Source organism: Rhinolophus sinicus, chromosome 4 (genome assembly GCF_057876585.1).
Source record: "Rhinolophus sinicus isolate RSI-liver-muscle chromosome 4, RSI-T2T, whole genome shotgun sequence".
Classification (NCBI taxonomy): Eukaryota; Metazoa; Chordata; class Mammalia; order Chiroptera; family Rhinolophidae; genus Rhinolophus; species Rhinolophus sinicus.
The window spans coordinates 34,845,636-34,862,177 of record NC_142504.1 but is presented as its reverse complement, the minus strand read 5'-3'; the positions used below and the strand labels follow the sequence as shown (position 1 = coordinate 34,862,177).

The window sequence follows — 16,542 nt, the reverse complement described above, 5'->3', positions numbered from 1 at the left end:
TTTGAAGAATAATTGACTTAAGACACATAAAGTGCTTTTAGAACTATGCCTGGCATATAGTAAATACCCATAAATATAAGTTGTTATCATTTTTATCAAGTCATTTTTGTACCAAATATTTTTGTTCAATGGAACTTCCGCATTAGCGAGCATTCACATGAACTTATTTATTTAAAACATGGAATAAGAGCTAGACAACGTAAGTTTTTTGTTCAAAGGATTCAAACCATATACCTTGTTACAGTCAACCGCATTGTCATTATTTTCTCATCTTGAATAAAACTCCCATATGAAATGACTGGGGCACATTTCAGTATGGACCATGCCAGGAAATGTACTTACTGGGTTATCATTCGTTTTAGTTATGTAAGTCCACCCTTAAAATGTAGCTTTCATAGTAAGTAGAAGGACTGCCATAGGGTTAATAGATATGAACTGAGTGTCACTCCTGTGTTCACCTTGATGTCAGCATTAAAATGATAAGAAAAGGAGAATGGAAACTAGGGAATCAAAGCACATGTGATTCATCCATGCAGTATCCCAGATGCCAGACATCCCTGTCCACTCCCAACAGATGGACAAACAGCACAGTCCCTAACATTGCAGAAACCTTCTTTGAGGTGCTGCCCTATTGGTTTGTTCTCCCAGACGCTGTCTGTAGCCACTTCTTTTCCATTTCACTTAATTATTTTTTGTGATCCGTAAAGTCCCACACAATGTTCAACTAATGTCTTATGATTATAATAATAATGCAGCTTTAGAATGGAAAATCCTCACTATATCAAAAAGTATAAAAGTTGAAAAATCACTTTACCCTACTACCCAGAGACGATCACATTTGTTATTTTGATATATATCCTGCATTGCTACACTAGTTTAAAAAAATTGAATCATATCTTATATATATTTTGTTACTTTCTTTTTTTACTTAACAGTATGTAATCAACACCTTTCATTGAAAAATAAATCCAGAAACTTACCATCATTCTTAACGATGGGGAGTGTTTCGTTGTATGGATAAAATACTATTTGCATAATCAACCCTATGTGATAGCTGGTTTATAGTGTTTAACTGTATAAAGTGCTTCCAGAAACATCCTTTGCCAGTTATCCTATTAGTAAAGAATAGTTATTAGAATTGAAAATCCTTAATGCAGTAAAATTTAATTTTCATACATCTATTGACTATTCTTACGTATCCATCCTTTCATCTAAACTCATGAAACATTTTCTTCTTCCTCTTCCCAAGAATATCTCTTACTGATTTCACTGAGATTGTATTGAGCCTATAGATTATATTAGGAAGAAATGATATAAAATTGAGCTTCCCCACCCAAGAATAAATTATATCTCTTTATTCATATTTTATGGCCCTAGCATAAATGTTTTTTTAACCATATTTTCTTTTCCTTTTTTCTACTCTATCCTTTATTTTCATTCAATTATTTTGAATAACTTTTCTCCAGTTGTTTTCTTTAAAATAAAATAAATTTGTTCAAATATTGTATCATTGCAAAAAATAATAGAAGAGGGAATTTTAATGGACTGTAGTTCACATCATGTAGATTTTTATGCTAAAACATATCTTCAAATATTTAGCTTTTTAATTTAATTAAATGCTAAAGTATTATAATAGTAATAATATCACTTATTTATATTCTGAGAATAATTTCCTAAACTTTAGATTGCACTAAACTGTTCACTCTTTTATAGCTATTGAACAATACTTAAATAACCCTGTCAAATTACTGGTTTTTATGGTCGAATTATTAGTTTACTGAATTTTTTATGTTAGCACACTTCAAAAGGGAATCACATAGAAAGAATATCTCCACTTATACATTATTACTTCAGAATAAAATTAAAATAAAAGGATATGGTTATGCTAGAAATTAGGTATATTTTATAGCAATAAAACCAAAAAAATGAATTTCATGAAAGCATAGTTTTTGATTAAAGCTTAGTCAAAATTTTCATTTTAAATGTTTTTTATAATGTGAGTAATTTGCAATAGGTGCTATCCTGTTGCATTGTTTCCTGGATGGAGATTTTGCTATTATGTCTTAATTTTATGGCCATAGTTTCTTAATTTTATGGGTATTCAGGGCCCTTTGAGCTATGCGAGGCTTTTAATAAATCAAAGAAATAAATCATTGTGAATTTCCCATAGGAATATTGATATACTAAACTACTGTTAGCTCTTGTTAGAGCACAGAGACCCTTAAACACAGATAAGCATCACGATTGATGGTAATAACTCCATCTTTTACTGTAGTTATTATACATGTGGAGTGCTTTTTACAAGCAAAATGCCCTTTGGTAATTAGGAGATAAATATCATCATCTATATAAAATTGCTGTTTTACAATTAAAATGTTATGTTTTACCCTGAGGAATTAGACATGTTCAAAGAAAGAGAAATCTACAACTTTCTTTTGACAGTAAATGTTATCATCCTAACTATTTTATTTCCTCTGCTGAATTGTTTAACTTTGGAAATACTCCTTATATGTCATGTTCTACAAGCAGACTCTCTTAGGAGTTCTGAGATCACTGTAAGAGGACATTGTATTAACCCAATATGGTTGAATCACAGGGAAAAAAATGCTCTTCCTTGGTGGCCTTTTACATCTGGTGTGAAGAGAAATGACTGTTAAAGTGTAATTAAATCCACTTTCACAAGCTTATCATATAAACTGCTAGAAACTCTTTTTTTTTTTAAAGTGGCAGTTGTGTATCGAGCCTGGGGTAAAGCATTGCCAAGGAGATAATCAACTTTGAGAAGTTGTGAAACATGGGATTATTTGGTTTGCTTTATATTTTAATACAGGGATTAAGTCCGTTTATTCACCTGTGAGCTGTCTATATAAAAGTTAATAACTTTGAAGCACAAAATTAGTAGTTTGTTACCCAAGATACCTAATATAATTAACTCCCATACACTGAGTCTTTATAACGAATGTGAAAGGCAACACGTATCAGTCAGTAAAGCCTTTGTATTTTTCTTTTGAAGGTTTTCTTTTCTTTTCTTTGTTTTCTTTTTTCCTCTTTGATGGAAAGGAGCTGTTCACATGTTTAACAAGTCCAATGAATTCATTTCTACAACATCATCACTCCAGTGATATGTCTAAAGTGAGCTGGCTATGCTCTAATCTGAGGTTTCACCATTACATAATTTTCCTTGAAATTGTGATGTTCATATGCAAGAAAGGAAGAAAGTGATGGAATTTGGACAAATTATATTCAAGATACTTTGAATTGCCAGGTGAATGGGTACTTCTCTAAGCACTAACACCACTGTTAGGTGAAAAAGTGATTTATTTTCATTTCTTTAGCATTTCCCATTTTTTAATGTGGCATGATACATTCCCTTCACCTCTGTTAATTGCAAAAATGAGCAGTAGATATATTCATCCAGGTAAATATACAGAGGGTGCAAAGAAAATGTATACACGTTTTAAGAAAGGAAAAATCTGTACTGGTATATACTGGTAACAAAAGATGAATACAAGTCACGTTTGTCTTCTGCAATTACAGGATGTGCTCAAAGTGGTTGCCATCAGCGTGATTTTAATACAGTTTTTTCCTTTTTTAAAATGTGCATACATTTTTTTTTTTGGCACCCTCTGTATATTCAGAGTGACAAAATCAGGACTAATAAAAAAAATTTGTATGTTAATCACATTATTCTGAATTGAAGAAGAAATCTGCTTGGTGGAACCCTGGGAATATGCATCTCTTTCAATTCACAACAGCTGGACAAATGTCAGAAAGTGCTTGCACAGCCACCTGAGACCTTTGGCACATACTTCTGGGCTTGTGTGTCTCCTGGCCCAACAGCCATTACAGAGGGGCTAGCATGATTCCGCCTGGGGGCCTGTCCTTCCTCTCCCTGCCTTTGAATTTTCTGAGCCCTGAGAGTCTCAACTTTCCCTGTCCTCTGGCTCTTCTGGCTTGTAATAGAATTTTATCCAGCAGTTGTTGGTTAACCTTTGTGTAATACGTTATTTGATTGGTAGTTATTAATATGTTTCTCTTAATGTATGTCACTCAGAATTTCAAAGTGCGTGGGTGTGAGTGTGTGTGAAAAGAGCCACTTGCAACTTTGAAAGCTTCTACTCAGCCTGGCCTTAGAGTCAGATCTTTCCTTAAGCCTCTGTGTTTTGCAGTGAACTCAGTTCCAGTCCTTACTTCCCAATCCTGGCTCTGTTTCCAGGATCTTAGCTGAAAACGTAACCCTGAGATTTCACGATTTGCTAGGATAGCCATACAGCCTGCGAGAGAAAGCTGACACTGACTCCTTAGATGGTCATTACCATCCAATTGGATATAGCAGCCACATTATTAAGATGGACTGTTGGTATCACAGATCTGTGTCATCACTACCATTATTAGATTTACTTGAGGTCATTTCCACTGTACTTCAGCACTCTCTCTGCAGCACAAGTTACCATGGAAATGTGATTTCAATAATGTCTTACAGCTCTAACCATTTTTAATTCTAAAAATGCATGACATTACAGGATTATGGGTAAAGGTCTGTGGGTGTTTAAAGATCAAATCACTAAGTAAATTTTTGTTAAGCATTGAAGAAAGTTTTGAAGTGGACTAAGGGAGACAGGACATCAGGCAGTAAGATGGTACAGAGTGGGAGTCTGTCCTGTATGGGTGGAATGTGCAACCTGGATGGTCAAGACTGGACTTCAATAGATTAAGGACTTTTTATCTTATTTTATCAATAAAGTAATAAGGAGACAGTACAATTTGTTTAAAAAGAGTGTTAAAATGGCATTTTAGCAAAATTCATATAATATGATATAATGATAAATTCAATTGTATAAAGACTGACAGTAGTAGAGCAGTAAGCAATACATGTTGGGGTGAAGGCTATTGAAAATATTAAACAATAGTTTTCAAAGTCAATTTTAGAAAAACAAAGTGGGGGAGATATACCTCCCACCCTGAAACAAATGCGTCTTTTAATTTGTACATGCTTCTCTCAAGCTTTATCAATAGGCATAGGTATTTACGCAATGGCAATTCTTTTTCGGAGTGTTAAATTTATCAAAAATAAAGCAGTTTAAAAAATTAAAAGCAGTATGAAAATAAATAAAAATCACCATTTAGAGATAACCAATGTTACACATTTTTGTATTTTCTAGGTTTTCACAGTTGGGTTAATAATAAATGTATGGTTTTTGTATGTAGCTTCTCTTTATCTTCACATTAAATAGGGAGCAATTTCCAAGCCATTAATATATATTTGAAAATATTATTTTAATGATACTATAATATCTTATAAATGTATTAACACATTGCCCTATTATTAGGTAATTTGCTTGTGGTTTTTATGCTACAGTAAGCATCACATATTTTTGTCCCGCTCAATTATTCTTTCAGCAGGATTATTAGGCATCTATTCTGTGCCCGGTACTGTGCATACAGGCGGTGGTAAACCAATAGACACAGTCCTTGCTCCTCTCAGATGTACTGTCAGCTGGGCTACATTTGAATAGCTTCCAGAAAGTCAAATCTGAAGGATGTTGTAAAACTGTTGTGATATGTCCCGGATGCAAATGATAAAGAAGAGAAAGGAGTCAAAATTACCTTCAGAGTTTCAAGCTTGGGGAACTACGTGATTAGTGAGGTCATTGAAAACAATGGAGATATTGAACGGGAGTGCCAGTGGAGGGAGAGGAAAAAGAGAGCTCAGGTTTCTGGGCTTCCTGTGTTAACAGGTGACCCCAGGTGGCGATGTTCTGTACACAGAACATACAGAATCAGGAGAAAGATGATCGTCAAGGGATCCATTCACCGAAACCAGACAATGGTGACTCCCAAACGATACTCATTCCTGACTGAGGAGAAGGTGGAGGGGGAGCCCTGCCTAAGCTTTAGGGATGTTCATGGTCTGGGGGTGGGGGAGTGACCAGGAGAGAACCAGTGCAGTGACATCAAAGTCAAGGGTGAGGGCAAGCAGCAGAGAAGTGAAGGAGAAGAAAGGAGGAAAAAATCGCTCCCTTTAGGGAAATTATAGATCAACTCAGGTCTGTTTAAGTGGTGGGTGGGGAATATGAAGCCAGAGCCCTTCTTTTCTGTGTTTCCTTGGCGTGTTCCTCACACTATGTAGTGTATCTGTTCAGTTAATGCTTTTAGCCCAGAGGAGGAGAAGGGTTTCCTGTGCAAGAAATGGACGTGTTGACACAGAAAATACATCTGAGTTTAATGAGGAAAGTTTAGACTATCCATGATTTTCAAAGGAGACTCATGATTCTCCTGTGTCTGAGAGATGCTGGAGTCAAGGTCGGCGTGGCCTCGAGGAGGCACTGTTCCAGCCCCTCCACTCCCGGCTCTGCTTTCATTAAGATTTTAATTGTGAAATAGATCCCACTGCTGAAAGAAAGGTTGAAAACCCCTGAACTAGTGATACCTAAGGTCCTCCCATGTCAGGAGTTCGAAGAAGGAAAAAAAAAACTCCACGTAGAAGAAAAATGAAGGGAGATCTAGTGCAAATGAAGATGTTAGATAAATAAAAATTGAGTGATTCATATATGGAGAGACATTAGACAGATATTCTAATAAAGAAAGTTCTGTGCTCATAAGCCAATAGAAATTTTAGTAGTAAATTTCACTAGGGTCATTTGTCTTATGAAAACAATAGGACAGTGGGATATCCCACTATAGAATAGCTCATCACTTTACTTTTTGCAGAGAAACTTCTATTTGAAGATTAGCTGGCTGTTATGTAGAGATCTGAATTTAGTCCCATGGTGAAAAAATATTTTTTACCCTAAGTGATCTTGCATTTACATTATAGTGTTACAAACTTTCTGTAAATGGAAAATGAGAACAGTTTCCTGAAATCATTCACTTTCTCATTGTTAGTCATTTCTTCAACAAATATTTCTTATGTGGTTATTGTTATTATAGGCTAAATACTCATCCATATTCTGGGGAGACAGCCGCGTACAACATGGAAGTCCCTGTTCTCATGGAACTTATATTCCTCAAGGGGAGATAGGCAATAAGCAAATAAATAGATAATGAGTCTCCTAAGCATTGCATGGCAGGAGCTACTTTACATATGGTGTTCTGGAGAGGTCTCTTAGAAGGTGATACTTGTGTATAGAGTGGAGGTAGTGAAGGCACAAGACCTGCAGCTACCAGAGAACAGAGCATTTAGGTGGACGGAACAGCCACCTGTATGTGCTTAGTCATAATAACTTGAACATCAGGGTCCTGAGCCTGAATTTGGTGAATTAAGCATCATTCTTCCTCGTGCATCAAGGCGCTTCCAAATACTCTTGACCTCCTCTATCTTAGGTTGGTGCAAAAGTAATTGTGGTTTTGCAATTATTTTTAGCCTTTTAAACTGCAATAACTTTTGCACCACCCTAATATAAAGAATTTTCTTGTACGAGAAGCCCTTGTTTGGTGTGAAGCCTTGAATTCCTGTGTCTGTTACTATTCACACATCAGGTTGAGAGCATCAACAAAGAGATTTTGAGGACACCTGTATGCATGTTTCAAGTTGGACTTATGCTGCAGCTAGAGATTTAGGCTTCCTGATTTAGTTCACCGGAAATGTTGGTATAGGTAGAAGAAAGTGGGGAATGTTTCCGTTTTGGAGAGTAGATGGTGATTTAGAGGAGAGAATGGAGAAACAATAGCTAGAGGACAAAGAAAGCCAGAGAACACTGTTTTTGAAAGTCAAAAGTAGAATTTCAAGAAGGGAAGATTTATCAACTGCATCAAATACTACAATGAGGTCAGTGGAGGATAGTGTTGAGAAAAGGCCACTGGTTGGTAACTTCTGAGGGAGTAGTTCCAATAGCATTGGGTATTTTAAGTCAGATTACAATTGGTTTAAAGAGGAAGTAGGTAGTGAAAAATCGGAAGCTTTGAGTATAGACAATTTCATTGAAAATTGGCTGAGTGAACAGGATTGGATGTCACCTCGAGGGTATTTTAAAAATCAAGATGTACAAATTGTATAATATAAGTATTTATAAAAAAATGAAGACTAGGATGTTTGTAAGGTAAAGGACACCAAATATGTGAGAAAGCATATTTGATGGATCAAGGTGTGGAGTAGGCAAGAGTAGTCCTGCACTGGTGCCTTGAAAATGTGGATGAAAAGCTTTTCTGAAAGATAAGAAAGAAGAAAGGGAAGGAAGGAAAGGAGGATTTAAATAAATATTGTAGATGAGAAAAGAGGAAGTTGATGGTTTCATGATCTGCCTGATTCTTAAATGAAAGGGAGGGGGTGTGGCGAACACAGTGATGTGCATATGGGGATCCGATCTTGTAGGGAATGGGTAATATTCGCAATGCTGCTGTAATATCACATGGTTTATAACTGTGATATGACAAGAGAGGTAGTTGCTGACCACATTTGTTAATCAATTGTGGATCTGATACTTGTATTATAGAAACAGAAATGCTGTATTTCTCATTTCTATGATTTGTAATAGTTTACTTTTTTATTACCATAAGATTGCTTTTTGGCATATCCATCCTACCTTTAAATATTTCCCAACTGTAGTAGTTTTTACCAAAGACTTCTGTAGGCAGTGGTTCACATCTGTGGTCTGTCTTGAAAATGTGTTAACCTAATGTATGCCTATTTTGTGTATATATGACTTTATTGTCAGTATATGACTACTTACTGGCTGTTGCAGTTATTCCTTGTCATGTAACCACCTCAAAACTCTGGGTTAAATTAATAGCAGTCATTTTTTAACATGATCTGTCTTCGTGTCAAGGACAGGAATTCAGTAAGGTATAAGCCAAGTAGTTCTGGACTTGGGGTCTCTCATATGGCTGCAGACAGATGGTGAGTGGATCGGAAACAGTCAGAAGCTGCAGCAGTTGAGGACTGGCAAACATCTCTCTCTTCATGAGTCTTGAGGCCCTGCATGGATTTTCTTCATGGGGCCTAGTTTGAGTTTCCTCATGGTATGGAGGTTGGGTTCCAAGAGTGAGTATCTTAAGAAGACCAGATGGAAACGGCATGGTTTCTCTTAACTTGGCCTCAGAAGTCGTACAGTGACTCTGTTCGTCAAAGCAGTCACAAATCCTCTCCTAGAATCAAGGGGAGGGGACACAGACCCCACTTCTCCATGGAAAGAATGGCAAGAATGCCAGGGCCATATTTTAAAACTCTAAAACTGAAATAATGTAAATTTTCATTAGGGAATATCACCAACTTGAGCTGATGAACAGCTTTGTAGGAAAAAAACAATCTGGGAAACAATTTTTTCGAGCTTCTTAATTTTTATCGTTTCCCTCACACTCCTTATAGTCATTACGGTACTGCTTCCCATGATAATATGAAAGTGTGAATTGTCAGAGTGTTATTTGCTGGGTCATAAGGTCCCTCATTTGCTCACCCTCCTTTTTTTCCTTGTTTGACTAACAAGTTCACAGATGTGTCGGACTGAAAAAGATGGTGAAGTATTGCCATAGTGCAACACATCTGAGGCAAGTGAGGAGGTGGTGACACTTCTTAGCAAATTCTCAGAATGCTATCCATAAAGTAGATTTTTATAACTCAAATTCTGCCTCAAATTTTTTTTTTTTTCATTTGTAACATGCTCCCACATCTAAGTCTTTTATTCCTCAGAACATCACATATGTTACTTCATGTGATAGGTGGCAGCTAAGATGCTCCCTGTGATCCCCACCTCCTGGTATTTCTGCCCTTATGGAATCCCCTCCCCCTGAGTGTGGGCTGGACCTACAGACATGCTTCTAATGGACAGACAATGGCAAAAGTGATGAGCTATTACTTCTGAGACTAAGTTACAGAAAGATTGCTACTTCCTTCTTGCTCGCCCTCTGTTACTGTCTTGCTGGCTCACTCTGAGGCAACCCAGCTGCCATGTTGTAAGTTTCTCTATGGAGGGACCCTCATGCCAAGGAGTGGCAGCTGGTGAAGACCTGAGGCGTGACGGCAGCCATGTGAGCGAGCTTAGACGTGGCTCTTCCCCCAAGTGAGCAAACCTCTGAATCCACAGCCATAGTTAACTCTTTCATTGCTATCTTGTGAGAGACCCTGAAGCAGCACCCAGCTAAGGTGCTCCTGGATTCCTGACCAACAGGAACTTTGAGATAATAAATGTTTGTTACTGAAAGCCATGAGGTTTTAGAGTAACTTGTTCCACAGCAATAGATGACTAACACATCTTTGATCCCATGACCAAGACAGGGTGGGTACTATTACTGTCGTTTTATACCTGAGGAAACGCTGCAGGGATGATACTCGTATGAACTTTGCTAAGAAGTGCTCGAATTGAGACTAAATCCTAAATCTGCTGACCTTTTCACCAAAAACTCTTGTTTCGTAGTTGTTTGGTTGTTTTTTCTCTGATTCGTAACCAGTAATATGCAGGAGATGACTAGGGAATCGTCTGAATACACATTCTTAGGTCCACGCAGGGCCTCTGAATCAGAACCTTGGGACAGGCCTCTATGCTTTTGAACAAACAAGCAGGCCCTAGTTGATGAGTCCTCCTGCTTGAAAAACTCCAGTCTAAGAGATGCATGTTTTCAATTTTCTGGCCTGATGTGGCAACCTAAAAACCTAGATTCTCCAGACATACTCTCTAGAATATAGAAATCTTTATTCAGTCAGACTAAATCCTATGTGTCTTACAGGGATAGTTTTGATATGACCCTCCAGGGGCATGTCCTCATAATGAATATATTTGAGGGTTTCTTTCACGTGGCTTTGTGTTATAACATTAGGTGACTATTATTAGAATTGTGTACACAAGCAAACCAAGATCTGCAATCATCACATCCCAGCACTGTAACTTCACATCTGTCCTGATCACTGATGAACATTCTGGTTCCCTCCCTCAGTTTGCAACCTACATTTTCTTATACCTCAGAAGACTTTACCCGCAAGGAAAAAATCTGTCTAGGCTGTTAATCTTATTGTGAGGCATGAGTTCATTTAAAATCTGACCTTGTATCATTTCCTGCCTGACCCCCTGCCAGAAAAAAAAAGCCTCCTCAAAACATCCTATCCTAAATGGATCTCTCATGTCTCATTATCATATATCTTGATAGAAAGCTATGGCTGTTTGATTAAAATTTATCATATAGAATAATCTACCCAACTCATTGGAGCATGTCCTCTAGAGAACAGTTTTATCCTAAGTCAAGTTAACAAATTATCTGACCTTGGAGCTGAATTTGTCCTCTATCTCACTCATCTCTTTTGAAAATGACAGGCATATGTTTTTGAGGTAGTGTTGAGGCTATGGCATTTTTTAAAATTTTTCCTAAGAATCTCTTTATCTATAAATTTAGTTGTACTGGAAAGTATTGAAAACCTTCTATTTTATGTATTTATTTATTTTATTTTAAACCCCCAGCTTATTTATTTTATAAATGGAGGTATGTATCTCCCACCCCCTGCCTCTGGCAACTACCAGTATAGTCTCTATATCTGTGAGCTTTGTGTTTTGTTTTGTTTAGATTCCACATAAGTAAGATCACATGGTATTTGTCTTTCTCTGTCTGACTTTTTCACTTAGCACCATGCCCTCAGGATCTATCCATGTAATAGCAAGTGGCAAGATTTCATTCTTTCTACAACTGAATAATATTCCACTACATATATGTATATATTCAATTATATATATATATATATATATATATATATATATATATATATATATACACACACACAAACATATATACCAGGGGTGTCAAAAAAATGTATACAAGTGGACACCTTTGTCAACATTGCTCAAGCAGTAGTTCACTGTAATCAAAAGTGTCTGGATGCTGATGGTAACCACTTTGAGCACCTCTTGTAATTGCAGAAGTCACACATGATTTGTATTCATCTTTTGTTATTGGTATATATTGAGTATTACAATTTTAATATAGTTTTTTTCCTTTCTTAAAATGTGTATACATTTTTCTGCCACCCTCTGTAGATACAAAATTAGTACTACCCATGTATAATGCGCACCCTTACTTTTCCCTCACAAATTTGTGCAAAACAGGGTATGTGTAATACCCTGCAAAATACGGTAAACATAACCCATCTTTCTAAATATTTGAAATATTTCCCTCTCCCGTGAATTTTCCTCTGATTTCCCAATTATAAATTTTCTCCTCTTCTCCTAGACCTCTTGCTCTTTACCCAAACCTCTCTGTTGTTTTCCTTCAGTTTTGATCTTATAGTGCAATTCTTTTTGCTATTCCCCTAATAGAGTTTAGGATTTGGGAGTAGGGGTGGGGGAGAAAGGAGTATTTTATGTGGATCAGATATTAGCGTGTACCCTGACGCTGCAGAAATAGACTCATGACAATAGAATTACTGCATTTCTTAAACTTCACTGTGTTGGTTTTTTTTTAAATGCATCTTTTGGGAGAACTCTGTGGAGATGACATTAAGAACCACTTTAAAAATTAAAGACAATTTTGCTTCTTTCATTTATTTGTTTGAAAATAGCTGTGAGCTCATGTTTTCCTTTAGTTTTTCCTTTTGCAGTTCTTGTTCTAATAATATGTAAATCACTATCATTTAACATTCAAATGCATGGTTCATTTTATTGAAGCTCAGTAGAACAAATTACTACCAATTTGCCCTAATTAAAATTTATTATTTAAAATGTTTCATGCTTTGAAAGAAAACCCATAAAATGTACCTAAGCCATCAAAAAATTTTTTTTTCATGTTTGCCACGTGAAAAGTAAATAGCTGAAATTTGTTAATAAAACCTTTTTTGAAGAATAATATTGAGCTTATTTCTCAGATCCCATCTTATTCCCAATAAAATGAAATATTATTTCTCACATAGAGTAGTGAAGTATGCATATTTGAATCTGATTATTGACTCTTTGGATGTGATTCATTTCATTCAGCAATTGTGAGTGCCTATGATATGCCCAGCAGTGGGCTTCAGTGAATTTTTATTTTGAAGAAGTTTGGCACAGTTTTCATTGAGTTTTCTTTGTAGTACTTACACTGGGAGTGCTACTCTGAGGAAACCAGGAAGCGAAAATAAGGAAACTAAATATGATTGACAATTCCTTATTAGTTTTCTTCCTTATAGTGAGAATTGTGTTTAGACAGAATCAGGTAATGTATAGAATGTCTCATCTCTTCATTGTGAGTTTCCTGATATACCATGACGTCAAATTGGATGTGAAATGGGAAAGGAATTAACGTTAGTGAAATTATAATCCTCTATCTAACACAGAAATGTTAAATGAATGTAATAGTGTTTGTTCATCTTTTCAAAGATTAAGCTCAATTTTTGTAGACAATAAAAGATGCTATTGTATGGGAAATCTTGATACCTTCCATTCAGTTTTGCTGTGAACCTGAAACTGCTCTATAAAATAAAGTCTATTAGAAAAGAAAAAATAAAAGATGATGTGGATGGATCAAAGCAGAATACGGTCCATAAAATCCATTCTCCTCTTCTGAGTCAATAATAAGATTCCCCTTTCAAGAATTATGTCTTACTTCTGTCAGTGAGTCACTGTGTGGAAAGGAATAGACACTTAGGCAATAAAAATATGTATTGCCGGCAATTGAATGGAAGCTGTGGTAGGTGGGGCAGGGCACAAAGATCAGTAAATATCAGGTCCTGAATCAAAATGGCTAGCAGTATAGTAATGAGATCAGGTTGATAATCATTACTTGGGGAGAAGGGCGTAGGGTTGGGGGGCACTGCTGATGATCAGTCTTCTTCCTGTGTGTTTAAGTTGATATGAATTGGTTAAAATAGGAGTATTTGTTTATTTGAAAAGATCTATATTAATGTTATTCAAAAAAGGTAAGAGGATCTACACCATATTGTCCATCACACAAACTCACTGACTTTGATAGAAATCAGTGAGCCTTTTGCCTTTGAGTTGTAAGATAAAGAGTGCTCTATATGTTAAAACGTAAATATTTTCTGACTTACAAATACTTAACTATTATTAACTACCCTGTTTCCCCAAAAATAAGACCTAGCCGGATAAGCAGCTCTAATGCATCCTTTGGAGCAAAAATTAATATAAGACCAGTATTATATTATATTATATTGTATTGTATTATATTATATTATATTATACCCGGTCTTATAGTAAAATAAGACTAGGTCTTACATTAATTTTTGCTCCAAAAGATGCATTAGAGCTGATTGTCCGGCTAGGTCTTATTTTCAGGGAAACATGGTAGTAAACTATTCTGTCTTAGGCAACACTTAGCTTTTCTTTAATACCAATTTGAAAAGAAAATGACTCAGGCATACATACCATGAAATGGTTGCATTTTCTCTACTGATACGTGTGTTTCTTTGTATTCTAGTTTCCAAGGTAATGATTTTATTCATGAAAATGCTACAAGAAGCAAGCTGGTTTTGAAAAATAAGTAAATAAATAAATAAATAAATAAATAAATAAATAAATAAATGGCTTGCTATTCCTTTGCTCAGAAAGTTAGAGAGCTGAAAGAAACACACAGAACGTTCATTTCCTCTTGCCTTTTGACTTACCTTCAGCTGGTAGGCCTGCAGGCCAAGAACCGAATTTGACAGATGCCAGGAATCTAGCCTGTAATTTGAATTTACTGCCCAAAACCCTATATTAAGGTAAAAAGAACTACAAATATGTCTGCCATAAGCTACTTCCATTTCACTGCTTAGTATTTGACTGTCTCTTGTGCCCATGCCCCGCCCCCAAACAGCTGTGCTTTATTTTCGCTGATGTGCACACTTATTCCAGATTATTTCCACCGATGTCAGCCAAGCCTGGCAAGCCAAGCCATATGTTTATAGCACTGGATAGAATCCAAGAAAGTATTAGAAGGACGTGGCTACTCTTGCAGGTACAGAAAAAGATGCTGAATTCCCGTCGGTATAAGTAGTTCTTCAAAGTGTTTGTTCTCCGAGAACGCTTTTTTCCTTCCCACATACCACAGGCTGCTCTTTGGTACATTGTTATGCTTCAGAGCTGCCTGTGGCAATCTTTAGGACAAGTTTTAGAAAGTATGAAAAGACAAAGTTAAGAATTCATTTGAAGAGGGTCTTTCTTAAACCTTTAAAGAAGGAGATACTCTAAGTGAAGTCTTCACATCGGCTGACAACGTCCAAGAGCAACTTGTAAAGGGAATGAATCAGAATGCCTCCTCGTGTTTCGGGAAACATCATACTAACTAAGGCCAACATGTTAACTAAGAGGAAGGCATATTTTACAAATCAGTGCATTTCTAAATCTTTTATTTATATTTGTTTGGTCTTCACTGGAATAAAGTTTATGGGGGCAAGGTAGGCATATAGCAGACCAGTTTTTCAGAAATATGTAACTCAGTGAAGAAACAACCACAAATCAGCAGGCAAAAGTATTATTTTTTGTTTGTTATTGTTGTTCTTGGATTTGGTTTTTAGTCTTAGAGTCTCTGAAAACTCAGTGTTTACCTTCTCTCTCTCTTCAGCAGCTTTTGATTAGAAATGCTTCCTTCTCTTCTGTTCTAGTTCATCTATTTATGATAAAATTTTATCCCAATGAAATAGATTTTTACATATTGTGAAGGAACAGAGCACTGTCCTTAGGATGACAGATTAATTACCTGTTCCCCGTAAGGGAGCCCAGTAAGGATTTGAAGACATATCAGTGCTGATAGCTTACCCCTAAGGTCTGTGTGTTCTAGCAAAAGTAATGAAAAAAGGAAATTCAGGCCTGCTACTGACTCTCAGGATACATAGCTTTGATAATACCAGCCTGTCGTTTCCGATGATAAGATAAAAAAAATCACTCAGAAAAGAAAGAAGAAAGCAAATGAAGAGATTTTATCCACAGTATGTTGTAGCATAACCTGCTTGAGAAATAATATAGTGTTAATGCAAACATAACATGAAGGTACCTTCAGTAGTAGCTTGGCTTTTTATTTTTTCCTTCTTGGAAAAAGCAATACTTTTTTCAAAATAGGAATATAAAAAGAGACTTCCTTTTATCCTATCACTCTGTACTTTAACCAGGAGATTAATATTTAATTGATTCCACTGAAACCCAAGGGGAAAAATTAGGATATGATGCAGTAATCTGTGTATTCTTCTCCTAGCATGTTTGAGCAGCAAAGTTGGTTGATCTGAATGCTCTGTACTGCCTCCATTAAAATAATCCACACATAAATCTTTCCTATAACTGTAACCATCAGAAGTTAAACTCGACTATTGTTGTCAAAGTTCTTTCTCTTGGCATAATACTGTATTTAAGCCAGGTATAAGAAATATAACCATCTGTAATAAATTTATAGAACTTATATCTCCAAGTCATGCTAGATACTAAATATAAAAGGATTTATATGTCAAGGATTTTTTTAGATAAATTCTGGAATGAAAGCTCACGATCTCTGGACTACCTTTGGGAGACCCAACTTCTAGTCTTAGCTCTGTTTGTAGTTGGGCATGCTGAAGCAGGATTCATTTCTTTACCTATAGAATGAGGCTAGAGTATCCAGAGCTTTCAAAAAAATTTTTTAAGAATGTAATTCTGTTTCAACATAAATCTCACCTATAACCCTGAG

The 16,542-nt window shown here is 36.1% G+C and overlaps 1 protein-coding gene across 4 annotated transcripts in view; it reads left to right on the top strand.

Moving 5' to 3' along the window:
• Positions 1–16,542, top strand: part of CDK14 (cyclin dependent kinase 14) — a 547,463-nt gene that overhangs the window by 342,862 nt on the left and 188,059 nt on the right. The window lies entirely within an intron of this gene.